At 29.4% G+C, this 14,298-nt stretch overlaps 2 non-coding genes across 2 annotated transcripts; both read left to right on the top strand.

The window, feature by feature from the left end:
• The first annotated feature begins 5,194 nt into the window (after nt 1-5,194).
• TRNAR-UCG (transfer RNA arginine (anticodon UCG)) lies at nt 5,195-5,267 on the top strand. Its single transcript has one exon. It is a non-coding gene; the product is annotated as a tRNA-Arg (tRNA).
• Nucleotides 5,268-7,125: 1,858 nt separating this feature from the next.
• On the top strand, nt 7,126-7,198 carry TRNAR-UCU (transfer RNA arginine (anticodon UCU)). The gene has a single exon. It is a non-coding gene; the product is annotated as a tRNA-Arg (tRNA).
• Nucleotides 7,199-14,298: the final 7,100 nt, after the last annotated feature.

Below are 14,298 nucleotides of genomic sequence, written 5' to 3'. Positions count from 1 at the left end.
CTATAGGAAAATAACAACAACATAAACAATGATGTGTATGATGTACATATAGTTACAGTTTTTTTAGATTTTAGGTGGATAGTAAAAGTTATCCTTTTGGAAAAGATAAGTATTTACCTGTTAACTTGTTCAATTTTGGTAATCTGTGTTGCAAAAAATTCTTTGACCAAATTGATACAATAAAGGATATTTGCATATCTTCATATAAAAATTATATCTCACATGTTTAAAAGGAATCAATGAAATCAGAACACCCATAGTCCAATGAGAAATTGCTCTAAAGCCTACATCCCTAATCTTTTCGTAAAACTTTATAGCATGCATATAGAAAAAATAAGTTATCTCTCAGCTAAGTTAAGGATTTAACAAAATCTAGGCTATGTGAAAGTTATACTTTGTTATGTTCACTCAAAATAAATCATTAAAATATGTTGTTGGATTTCATTTTGTAATTCATATGCAAATTTTTCCAAAACATACTTCTAGAAAAAACTTCTCACATGTTTAAAGGAATCAATGAAATCAGAACACCCATAGTCCAATGAGAAATTGCTATAAAGCCTACATCCCTAATATTTTCATAAAACTTAAAAATCCTTTTGGAAAATGTAAGTGTTTACCGATTAAATTGTTCGATTTTGGTAATCTATGTTGCAAAGCAATTCTTTGACCAAATTGATACTATAATGGTTATTTGCATTTTTGCATATAAAAATAACATCTCACATGTTTAGAAGGAATCAATGAAATCAGAACACCCATAGTTCAATGAGAAATTGCTCTAAAGCCTACATCCCTAATCTTTTCATAAAACTTTATAGCATGGCTATAGAAAAGTTAAGTTATTACTCAGCTAAATTAAGGATTTAACAAAATCTAGGCTATCTGAAAGGTATACTTTGTAATGTTCACTCAAAATAAATCATTAAAATATGTTGTTGGATTTCATTTTGTAATTCATATGCAAGTTTTTCCAAAACATTCCACTAGAAAAACTTCTAAATTTTGAATGTTATACTTGAGTTTGCTATTACCACACCTTCCACAGGTTCGACACCTTCTGCATGGCCTAATGGATAAGGCGTCTGACTTTGAATCAAAAGATTGAGGGTTCGAGTCCCTTCGTGGTCGAGGTTTTCTTTTCGATCACTATTTAAACTATTCATGAAATAAATGGATGACAATGTTGAAAAGAATGTACATTTCTAAATATAATTCCTATAGGAAAATAAATACAACATAAACAATGATGTGTATGATGTACATATAGTTACAGTTTTTTTAGATTTTAGGTGGATAGTAAATGTTATCCTTTTGGAAAAGATAAGTATTTACCTGTTAACTTGTTGGATTTTGGTAATCTGTGTTGCAAAGCAATTCTTTGACCAAATTGATACTATAATGGTTATTTGCATATCTGCATATAAAAAATACATCTCACATGTTTAGAAGGAATCAATGAAATCAGAACACCCATAGTTCAATGAGAAATTGCTCTAATGCCTACATCCCTAATCTTTTCATAAAACTTTATAGCATGCCTATAGAAAAGTTAAGTAATTTCTCAGCTAAGTTAAGGATTTAACAAAATCTAGGCTATGTGAAAGTTATACTTTGTAATGTTCACTCAAAATAAATCATTAAAATATGTTGTTGGATTTAATTTTGTAATTCATATGCAAGTTTTTCCAAAACATACCTCTAGAAAAAACTTCTCACATGTTTAAGAGGAATCAATGAAATCAGAACACCCATAGTCCAATGAGAAATTGCTATAAAGCCTACATCCCTAATATTTTCATAAAACTTAAAAATCCTTTTGGAAAATGTAAGTATTTACCTGTTAACTTGTTCAATTTTGGTAATCTGTGTTGCAAAAAATTCTTTGACCAAATTGATACAATAAAGGATATTTGCATATCTGCATAAAAAAATTACATCTCACATGTTTAAAAGGAATCAATGAAATCAGAACACCCATAGTCCAATGAGAAATTGCTATAAAGCCTACATTCCTAATATTTTCATAAAAGTTAAAAATCCTTTTGGAAAATGTAAGTGTTTACCGATTAAATTGTTCGATTTTGGTAATCTATGTTGCAAAGCAATTCTTTGACCAAATTGATACTATAATGGTTATTTGCATTTTTGCATATAAAAATAACATCTCACATGTTTAGAAGGAGTCAATGAAATCAGAACACCCATTGTTCAATGAGAAATTGCTCTAAAGCCTACATCCCTAATCTTTTCAGAAAACTTTATAGCATGGCTATAGAAAAGTTAAGTTATTTCTCAGTTAAATTAAGGATTTAACAAAATCAAGGCTATCTGAAAGGTATACTTTGTAATGTTCACTCAAAATAAATCATTAAAATATGTTGTTGGATTTCATTTTGTAATTCATATGCAAGTTTTTCCAAAACATTCCTCTAGAAAAAACTTCTAAATTTTGAATGTTATTCTTGAGTTTGCTATTACCACACCTTCCACAGGTTCGACATCTTCTACATTGTTGACTGCGTTGCCTAATGGATAAGGCATCTGACTTCGGATCAGAAGATTGAGTGTTCGAGTCCCTTCGTGGTCGATGTTTTCTTTTCGATCACTATTTAAACTATTCATGAAATAAATAGATGACAATGTTGTAAAGAATGTACATTTCTAAATGTAATTCCTATAGGAAAATAAATACAACATAAACAATGATGTGTATGATGTACATATAGTTACAGTTTTTTTAGATTTTAGGTGGATAGTAAAAGTTATCCTTTTGGAAAAGATAAGTATTTACCTGTTAACTTGTTCAATTTTGGGAATCTGTGTTGCAAAAAATTATTTGACCAAATTGATACAATAAAGGATATTTGCATATCTGCATATAAAAATTATATCTCACATGTTTTAAAAGGAATCAATGAAATCAAAACACCCATAGTCCAATGAGAAATTGCTCTAAACCTACATCCCTAATCTTTTCGTAAAACTTTATAGCATGCATATAGAAAAAATAAGATATCTCTCAGTTAAGTTAAGGATTTAACAAAATCTAGGCTATGTGAAAGTTATACTTTGTAATGTTCACTCAAAATAAATCATTAAAATATGTTGTTGGATTTCATTTTGTAATTCATATGCAAATTTTTCCAAAACATACTTCTAGAAAAAACTTCTCACATGTTTAACGGAATGAATGAAATCAGAACACCCATAGTCCAATGAGAAATTGCTATAAAGCCTACATCCCTAATATTTTCATAAAAGTTAAAAATCCTTTTGGAAAATGTAAGTGTTTACCTGTTAACTTGTTGGATTTTGGTAATCTGTGTTGCAAAGCAATTCTTTGACCAAATTGATACTATAATTGTTATTTGCATATCTGCATATAAAAAATATATCTCACATGTTTAGAAGGAATCAATGAAATCAGAACACCCATAGTTCAATAAGAAATTGCTCTAAAGCCTACATCCCTAATCTTTTCATAAAACTTTATAGCATGCCTATAGAAAAGTTAAGTTATTACTCAGCTAAATTAAGGATTTAACAAAATCTAGGCTATCTGAAAGGCATACTTTGTAATGTTCACTCAAAATAAATCATTAAAATATGTTGTTGGATTTCATTTTGTAATTCATATGCAAGTTTTTCCAAAACATTCCACTAGAAAAACTTCTATATTTTGAATGTTATACTTGAGTTTGCTATTACCACACCTTCCACAGGTTCGACACCTTCTGCATGGCCTAATGGATAAGGCGTCTGACTTTGAATCAAAAGATTGAGGGTTCGAGTCCCTTCGTGGTTGAGGTTTTCTTTTCGATCACTATTTAAACTATTCATGAAATAAATGGATGACAATGTTGTAAAGAATGTACATTTCTAAATATAATTCCTATAGGAAAATAAATACAACATAAACAATGATGTGTATGATGTACATATAGTTACAGTTTTTTTAGATTTTAGGTGGATAGTAAATGTTATCCTTTTGGAAAAGATAAGTATTTACCTGTTAACTTGTTCTATTTTGGTAATCTGTGTGGCAAAGTAATTCATTGACCAAATTGACACTATAATGGTTATTTGCATATCTGCATATAAAAAATACATCTCACATGTTTAGAAGGAATCAATGAAATCAGAACACCCATAGTTCAATGAGAAATTGCTCTAAAGCCTACATCCCTAATCTTTTCGTAAAACTTTATAGCATGCCTATAGAAAAGTTAAGTAATTTCTCAGCAAAGTTAAGGATTTAACAAAATCTAGGCTATGTGAAAGTTATACTTTGTAATGTTCACTCAAAATAAATCTTTAAAATATGTTGTTGGATTTCATTTTGTAATTCATATGCAAATTTTTCCAAAACATACTTCTAGAAAAAAACTTCTCACATGTTTAACGGAATCAATGAAATCAGAACACCCATAGTCCAATGAGAAATTGCTATAAAGCCTACATCCCTAATATTTTCATAAAACTTAAAAATCCTTTTGGAAAATGTAAGTATTTACCTGTTAACTTGTTCAATTTTGGTAATCTGTGTTGCAAAAAATTCTTTGACCAAATTGATACAATAAAGGATATTTGCATATCTGCATATAAAAATTACATCTCACATGTTTAAAAGGAATCAATGAAATCAGATCACCCATAGTCCAATGAGAAATTGCTATAAAGCCTACATTCCTAATATTTTCATAAAAGTTAAAAATCCTTTTGGAAAATGTTAGTGTTTACCTGTTAACTTGTTTGATTTTGGTAATCTGTGTTGCAAAGCAATTCTTTGACCAAATTGATACTATAATGGTTATTTGCATATATGCATATAAAAATAACATCTCACATGTTTAGAAGGAATCAATGAAATCAGAAAACCCATAGTTCAATGAGAAATTGCTCTAAAGCCTACATCCCTAATTTTTTCATAAAACTTTATAGCATGGCTATAGAAAAGTTAAGTTATTTCTCAGCTAAATTAAGAATTTAACAAAATCTAGGCTATCTGAAAGGTATACTTTGTAATGTTCACTCAAGATAAATCATTAAAATATGTTGTTGGATTTCATTTTGTAATTCATATGCAAGTTTTTCCAAAAAATTCCTCTAGAAAAAACTTCTAAATTTTGAAGGTTATACTTGAGTTTTCTATTACCACACCTTCCACAGGTTCGACATCTTCTACATAGTTGACTGCGTGACCTAATGGATAAGGTGTCTGACTTCGGATCAGAAGATTGAGGGTTCGAGTCCCTTCGTGGTCGAGGTTTTCTTTTCGATCACTATTTAAACTATTCATGAAATAAATGGATGACAATGTTGTACAGAATGAACATTTCTAAATGTAATTCCTATAGGAAAATAACAACAACATAAACAATGATGTGTATGATGTACATATAGTTACAGTTTTTTTAGATTTTAGGTGGATAGTAAAAGTTATCCTTTTGGAAAAGATAAGTATTTACCTGTTAACTTGTTCAATTTTGGTAATCTGTGTTGCAAAAAATTCTTTGACCAAATTGATACAATAAAGGATATTTGCATATCTTCATATAAAAATTATATCTCACATGTTTAAAAGGAATCAATGAAATCAGAACACCCATAGTCCAATGAGAAATTGCTCTAAAGCCTACATCCCTAATCTTTTCGTAAAACTTTATAGCATGCATATAGAAAAAATAAGTTATCTCTCAGCTAAGTTAAGGATTTAACAAAATCTAGGCTATGTGAAAGTTATACTTTGTTATGTTCACTCAAAATAAATCATTAAAATATGTTGTTGGATTTCATTTTGTAATTCATATGCAAATTTTTCCAAAACATACTTCTAGAAAAAACTTCTCACATGTTTAAAGGAATCAATGAAATCAGAACACCCATAGTCCAATGAGAAATTGCTATAAAGCCTACATCCCTAATATTTTCATAAAACTTAAAAATCCTTTTGGAAAATGTAAGTGTTTACCGATTGAATTGTTCGATTTTGGTAATCTATGTTGCAAAGCAATTCTTTGACCAAATTGATACTATAATGGTTATTTGCATTTTTGCATATAAAAATAACATCTCACATGTTTAGAAGGAATCAATGAAATCAGAACACCCATAGTTCAATGAGAAATTGCTCTAAAGCCTACATCCCTAATCTTTTCATAAAACTTTATAGCATGGCTATAGAAAAGTTAAGTTATTACTCAGCTAAATTAAGGATTTAACAAAATCTAGGCTATCTGAAAGGTATACTTTGTAATGTTCACTCAAAATAAATCATTAAAATATGTTGTTGGATTTCATTTTGTAATTCATATGCAAGTTTTTCCAAAACATTCCACTAGAAAAACTTCTAAATTTTGAATGTTATACTTGAGTTTGCTATTACCACACCTTCCACAGGTTCGACACCTTCTGTATGGCCTAATGGATAAGGCGTCTGACTTTGAATCAAAAGATTGAGGGTTCAAGTCCCTTCGTGGTCGATGTCTTCTTTTCGATCACTATTTGAACTCTTCATGAAATAAATGGATGTCAATGTTGTAAAGAATGTAATTCCTATAGGAAAATAAATACAACATAAACAATGATGTGTATGATGTACATATAGTTTCAGTTTTTTTAGATTTTAGGTGGATAGTAAATGTTATCCTTTTAGAAAAGATAAGTATTTACCTGTTAACTTGTTCAATTTTGGTAATCTGTGTTGCAAAAAATTATTTGACGAAATTGATACAATAAAGGATATTTGCATATCTGCATATAAAAATTATGTCTCACATGTTTAAAAGGAATCAATGAAATCAGAAAACCCATAGTCCAATGAGACATTGCTCTAAAGCCTACATCCCTAATCTTTTTGTAAAACTTTATAGCATGCATATAGAAAAGTTAAGTTATTTCTCAGCTATGTTAAGGATTTTACAAAATCTAGGCTATGTGAAAGGCATACTTTGTAATGTTCACTCAAAATATATCATTAAAATATATTGTAGGATTTCATTTTGTAATTCATATGCAAGTTTTTCCAAAACATACCTCTAGAAAAAACTTCTAAATTTTGAATGTTATACTTGAGGTTACTATTACCACACCTTCCACAGGTTCGAGAACGTCTACATAGATGACCATGTGGTCTAATGGATAAGGCGTCTGACTTCTGATCAGAAGATTGAGGGTTCGAGTCCCTTCGTGGTCGAAGTTTTCTTTTTGTCACAATTTGAAATCTTCAAACTCTGCATGAATTCAATGGATCACAAAGTTGAAAAGAATGTACATTTCTCAATGTAATTCCCATAGGAAAATAAATACAACATAAACAATGAAGTGTATGACGTACACATAGTTACAGTTTTTTTAGGTTTTTGGTGGATAGTAAAAGGTATCCTTTTGGAAAAGGTAAGTATTTAACTGTTAACTTGTTCAATTTTGGCAATCTGTGTTAAAAACAATTCTTTGACCAAATTGATACTATAATGGTTATTTGCATATTTGCATATAAAAATTACATCTCACATGTTTAGAGGGAATCAATGAAATCAGAACACCCATAGTTCAATGAGAAATTGCTCTAAAGCCTACATCCCTAATATTTTCATAAAACTGTATAGCATGCCTATAGAAAAGTTAAGCAATTTCTCAGCTAAGTTAAGGATTTAACAAAATCTAGGCTATGTGAAAATTATACTTTGTAATGTTCACTCAAAATAAATCATTAAAATTTGTTGTTGGAATTCATTTTGTATTTCATATGCAAGTTTTATCAAAACATACCTCTAGAAAAAACTTCTCACATGTTTAAAAGGAATCAATGAAATCAGAGCACCCATAGTCCAATGAGAAATTAATATAAAGCCTACATCCCTAATATTTTCATAAAACTTAAAAATCCTTTTGGAAAATGTAAGTGTTTACCTGTTAACTTGTTTGATTTTGGTAATCTGTGTTGCAAAGCAATTCTTTGACCAAATTGATACTATAATGGTTATTTGCATATTTGCATATAAAAATAACATCTCACATGTTTAGAAGGAATCAATGAAATCAGAACACCCATTGTTCAATGAGAAATTTCTCTAAATCCTACATCCCTTATCTTTTCATAAAACTTTATAGCATGGCTATAGAAAAGTTGAGTTATTTCTCAGCTAAATTCAGGATTTAACAAAATCTAGGCAATGTGAAAGGTATACTTTGTAATGTTCACTCAAAATAAATCATTCAAATATGTTGTTGGATTTCATTTTGTAATTCATATGCAAGTTTTTCCAAAACATTCCTCTAGAAAAAACTTCTAAATTTTGAATGTTATACTTGAGGTTGCTATTACCACACCTTCCACAGGTTCGACATCTTGTATATAGTTGACTGCGTGGCCTAATGGATAAGGCGTCAGACTTCGGATCAGAAAATTGAGGGTTCGAGTCCCTTCGTGGTTGAGGTTTTCTTTTCGATCACTATTTAAACTATTCATGAAATAAATGGATGACAATGTTGTAAAGAATGTACATTTCTAAATGTAATTCCTATAAGATAATAAATACAACATAAACAATGATGTGTATGATGTACATATAGTTACAGTTTTTTTAGATTTTAGGTGGATAGTAAAAGTTATCCTTTTGGAAAAGATAAGTATTTACCTGTTAACTTGTTAAATTTTGGTAATCTGCATTGCAAAAAATTCTTTGACCAAATTGATACAATAAAGGATATTTGCATATCTGCATATAAAAATTATATATCACATATTTAAAAGGAATCAATGAAATCAGAACACCCATAGTCCAATGAGAAATTGCTATAAAGCCTACATCCCTAATCTTTTCGTAAAACTTTATAGCATGCATATAGAAAAAATAAGTTATCTCTCAGCTAAGTTAAGGATTTAACAAAATCTAGGCTATGTGAAAGTTATACTTTGTAAAGTTCACTCAAAATAAATCATTAAAATATGTTGTTGGATTTCATTTTGTAATTCATATGCAAGTTTTTCCAAAATATACTTCTAGAAAAAACTTCTCACATGTTTAAAGGAATCAATTAAATCAGAACACCCATAGTCCAATGAGAAATTGCTATAAAGCCTACATCCCTAATATTTTCATAAAACTTAAAAATCCTTTTGAAAAATGTAAGTGTTTACCTGTTAACTTGTTGGATTTTGGTAATCTGTGTTGCAAAGCAATTCTTTGACCAAATTGATACTATAATGGTTATTTGCATATCTGCATATAAAAAATACATCTCACATGTTTAGAAGGAATCAATGAAATCAGAACACCCATAGTTCAATGAGAAATTGCTCTAATGCCTACATCCGTAATCTTTTCATAAAACTTTATAGCATGCATATTGAAAAGTTAAGTTATTTCTCAGCTAAGTTAAGGATTTAACAAAATCTAGGCTATGTGAAATGTATACTTTGTTGTGTTCACTCAAAATAAATCATTAAAATATGTTGCTGAATTTCATTTTTTAATTCATATGCAAGTTTTTCCAAAACATACCTCTAGAAAAAACTTCTAAATTTTGAATGTTATACTTGAGGTTGCTATTACCACACCTTCCACAGGTTCGACATCTTCTACATAGTTGACTGCTTGGCCTAATGGAAAAGGCATCTGATTACAGATCAGAAGATTGAGGGTTCGAGTCCCTTCGTGGCCGAGGTCTTCTTTTCGATCACTATTAGAACTCTTCATGAAATAAATGGATGTCAATGTTGTAAAGAATGTAATTCCTATAGGAAAATAAATACAACATAAACAATGATGTGTATGATGTACATATAGTTACAGTTTTTTTAGATTTTAGGTGGATAGTAAAAGTTATCCTTTTAGAAAAGATAAGTATTTACCTGTTAACTTGTTCAATTTTGGTAATCTGTGTTGCAAAAAATTCTTTGACGAAATTGATACAATAAAGGATATTTGCATATCTGCATATAAAAATTATATCTCACATATTTAAAAGGAATCAATGAAATCAGAACACCCATAGTCCAATGAGAAATTGCTATAAAGCCTACATCCCTAATCTTTTCATAAAACTTAAAAATCCTTTTCAAAAATGTAAGTGTTTACCTGATAACTTGTTGGATTTTGGAAATCTGTGTTGCAAAGAAATTCTTTGACCAAATTGATACTATAATGGTTATTTGCATATCTGCATATAAAAAATACATCTCACATGTTTAGAAGGAATCAATGAAATCAGAACACCCATAGTTCAATGAGAAATTGCTCTAATGCCTACATCCCTAATCTTTTCATAAAACTTTATAGCATGCATAGAGAAAAGTTAAGTTATTTCTCGGCTAAGTTAAGGATTTAACAAAATCTAGGCTATGTGAAAGGTATACTTTGTAATGTTCACACAAAAAAAAAAATTAAAATATGTTGTTGGATTTCATTTTGTAATTCATATGCAAGTTTTTCCAAAACATACCTCTAGAAAAAACTTCTAAATTTTGAATGTTATACTTGAGGTTACTATTACCACACCTTCCACAGGTTCGAGAACTTCTACATAGATGACCATGTGGTCTAATGGATAAGGCGTCTGACTTCAGATCAGAAGATTGAGGGTTCGAGTCCCTTCGTGGTCAAAGTTTTCTTTTTGTCACTATTTGAAATCTTCAAACTCTGCATGAATTCAATGGATCACAAAGTTGTAAAGAATGTACATTTCTCAATGTAATTCCCATAGGAAAATAAATACAACATAAACAATGATGTGTATGACGTACACATAGTTACAGTTTTTTTAGGTTTTTGGTGGATAGTAAAAGGTATCCTTTTGGAAAAGGTAAGTATTTAACTGTTAACTTGTTCAATTTTGGCAATCTGTGTTAAAAACAATTCTTTGACCAAATTGATACTATAATGGTTATTTGCATATTTGCATATAAAAATTACATCTCAAATGTTTAGAGGGAATCAATGAAATCAGAACACCCATAGTTCAATGAGAAATTGCTCTAAAGCCTACATCCCTAATATTTTCATAAAACTTTATAGCATGCCTATAGAAAAGTTAAGTAATTTCTCAGCTAAGTTAAGGATTTAACAAAATCTAGGCTATGTGAAAACTATACTTTGTAATGTTCACTCAAAATAAATCATTAAAATATGTTGTTGGAATTCATTTTGTAATTCATATGCAAGTTTTTCCAAAACATTCCTCTAGAAAAAACTTCTAAATTTTGAATGTTATACTTGAGGTTGCTCTTACCACACCTTCCACAGGTTCGACATCATCTACATAGTTGACTGCGTGGCCTAATGGATAAGACATCTGACTTCAGATCAGAAGATTGAGGGTTCGAGTCCCTTTGTGATTGAGGTTTTCTTTTCGATCACTATTTAAACTATTCATGAAATAAATGGATTACAATGTTGTAAAGAATGTACATTTCTAAATGTAATTCCTATAGGACAATAAATACAACATAAACAATGATGTGTATGATGTACATATAGTTACAGTTTTTTTAGATTTTAGGTGGATAGTAAAAGTTATCCTTTTGGAAAAGATAAGTATTTACCTGTTAACTTGTTCAATTTTGGTAATCTACATTGCAAAAAATTCTTTGACCAAATTGATACAATAAAGGATAATTGCATATCTGCATATAAAAATTATTTCTCACATGTTTAAAAGGAATCAATGAAATCAGAACACCCATAGTCCAATGAGAAATTGCTATAAAGCCTACATCCCTAATCTTTTCGTAAAACTTTATAGCATGCATATAGAAAAAATAAGTTATCTCTCAGCTAAGTTAAGGATTTACCAAAATCTAGGCTATGTGAAAGTTATACTTTGTAAAGTTCACTCAAAATAAATCATTAAAATATGTTGTTGGATTTCATTTTGTAATTCATATGCAAGTTTTTCCAAAATATACTTCTAGAAAAAACTTCTCACATGTTTAAAGGAATCAATGAAATCAGAACACCCATAGTCCAATGAGAACTTGCTATAAAGATTACATCCCTAATATTTTCATAAAACTTAAAAATCCTTTTGAAAAATGTAAGTGTTTACCTGTTAACTTGTTGGATTTTGGTAATCTGTGTTGCAAAGCAATTCTTTGAGCAAATTGATACTATAATGGTTATTTGCATATCTGCATATAAAAAATACATCTCACATGTTTAGAAGGAATCAATGAAATCAGAACACCCATAGTTCAATGAGAAATTGCTCTAATGCCTACATCCCTAATCTTTTCATAAAACTTTATAGCATGCATAGAGAAAAGTTAAGTTATTTCTCAGCTAAGTTAAGGATTTAACAAAATCTCGGCTATGTGAAAGGTATACTTTGTAATGTTCACTCAAAAAAAAACATTAAAATATGTTGTTGGATTTCATTTTGTAATACATATGCAAGTTATTCCAAAATATACTTCTAGAAAAATCTACTCACATGTTTAAAGGAATCAATGAAATCAGAACACCCATAGTCCAATGAGAAATTGCTATAAAGCCTATTTCCCTAATATTTTCATAAATCTTAAAAATCCTTTTGAAAAATGTAAGTGTTTACCTGTTAACTTGTTGGATTTTGGTAATCTGTGTTGCAAAGCAATTCTTTGACCAAATTGATACTATAATGGTTATTTGCATATCTGCATATAAAAATTACATCTCACATGTTAGAAGGAATCAATGAAATCAGAACACCCATAGTTCAATGAGAAATTGCTCTAATGCCTACATCCCTTATCTTTTCATAAAACTTTATAGCATGCATATAGAAAAGTTAAGTTATTTCTCAGCTAAGTTAAGGATTTAACAAAATCTAGGCTATGTGAAAGGTATACTTTGTAATGTTCACTCAACATAAATCACTAAAATATGTTGGATTTCATTTTGTAATTCATATGCAAGTTTTTCCAAAACATACCTCTAGAAAATGCTTCTAAATTTTGAATGTTATACTTGAGGTTACTATTACCACAACTTCCACAGGTTTGACAATTTCGACATAGATGACAGCATGGCATAATGGATGAGGCGTCTGACTTCTGATCAGAAGATTGAGGGTTCGTGTCCCTTCATGGTCAAGTCATTCTTTTTGTCACTATTTGAAATCTTCAAACTCTGCATGAATTCAATGGATGACAATGTTGTAAAGAATGCACATTTCTAAATGTAATTCCCATAGGAAAATAAATACAACATAAACAATGATGTGCATGATGTACACATAGTTATAGGTTTTTTAGGTTTTTGGTGGATAGTAAAAGGTATCCTTTTGGAAAAGGTAAGTATTTAACTGTTAACTTGTTCAATTTTGGCAATCTGTGTTAAAAACAATTCTTTGACCAAATTGATACTATAATGGTTATTTGCATATTTGCATATAAAAATGACTTCTCACATGTTTAGAGGGAATCAATGAAATCAGAACACCCATAGTTCAATGAGAAATTGCTCTAAAGCCTACATCCCTAATATTTTCATAAAACTTTATAGCATGCCTATAGAAAAGTTAAGTAATTTCTCAGCTAAGTTAAGGATTTAACAAAATCTAGGCTATGTGAAAGTAATACTTTGTAATGTTCACTCAAAATAAATCATTAAAATATGTTGTTGGAATTCATTTTGTAATTCATATGCAAGTTTTTCCAAAATATACTTCTAGAAAAAACTTCTCACATGTTTAAAGGAATCAATGAAATCAGAACACCCATAGTCCAATGAGAAATTGCTATAAAGCCTACATCCCTAATATTTTCATAAAACTTAAAAATCCTTTTGGAAAATGTAAGAGTTTACCTGTTAACTTGTTGGATTTTGGTAATCTGTGTTGCAAAGCAATTCTTTGACCAAATTGATACTATAATGGTTATTTGCATATTTGCATATAAAAATAACATCTCACATGTTTAGAAGGAATCAATGAAATCAGAACACCCATAGTTCAATGAGAAATTGCTCTAAAGCCTACATCCCTAATATTTTCATAAAACTTTATAGCATGCCTATAGAAAAGTTAAGCAATTTCTCAGCTAAGTTAAGGATTTAACAAAATCTAGGCTATGTGAAAATTATACTTTGTAATGTTCACTCAAAATAAATCATTAAAATTTGTTGTTGGAATTCATTTTGTATTTCATATGCAAGTTTTATCAAATCATACCTCTAGAAAAAACTTCTCACATGTTTAAAAGGAATCAATGAAATCAGAGCACCCATAGTCCAATGAGAAATTAATATAAAGCCTACATCCCTAATATTTTCATAAAACTTAAAAATCCTTTTGGAAAATGTAAGTGTTTACCTG

Source organism: Taudactylus pleione, unplaced genomic scaffold (genome assembly GCF_031769625.1).
Source record: "Taudactylus pleione unplaced genomic scaffold, aTauple2 ptg000914l, whole genome shotgun sequence".
In the NCBI taxonomy this organism is placed as follows: Eukaryota; Metazoa; Chordata; class Amphibia; order Anura; family Myobatrachidae; genus Taudactylus; species Taudactylus pleione.
Note: the sequence above shows the minus strand (reverse complement) of the source record. Positions and strands in the feature narration are given on the sequence as shown.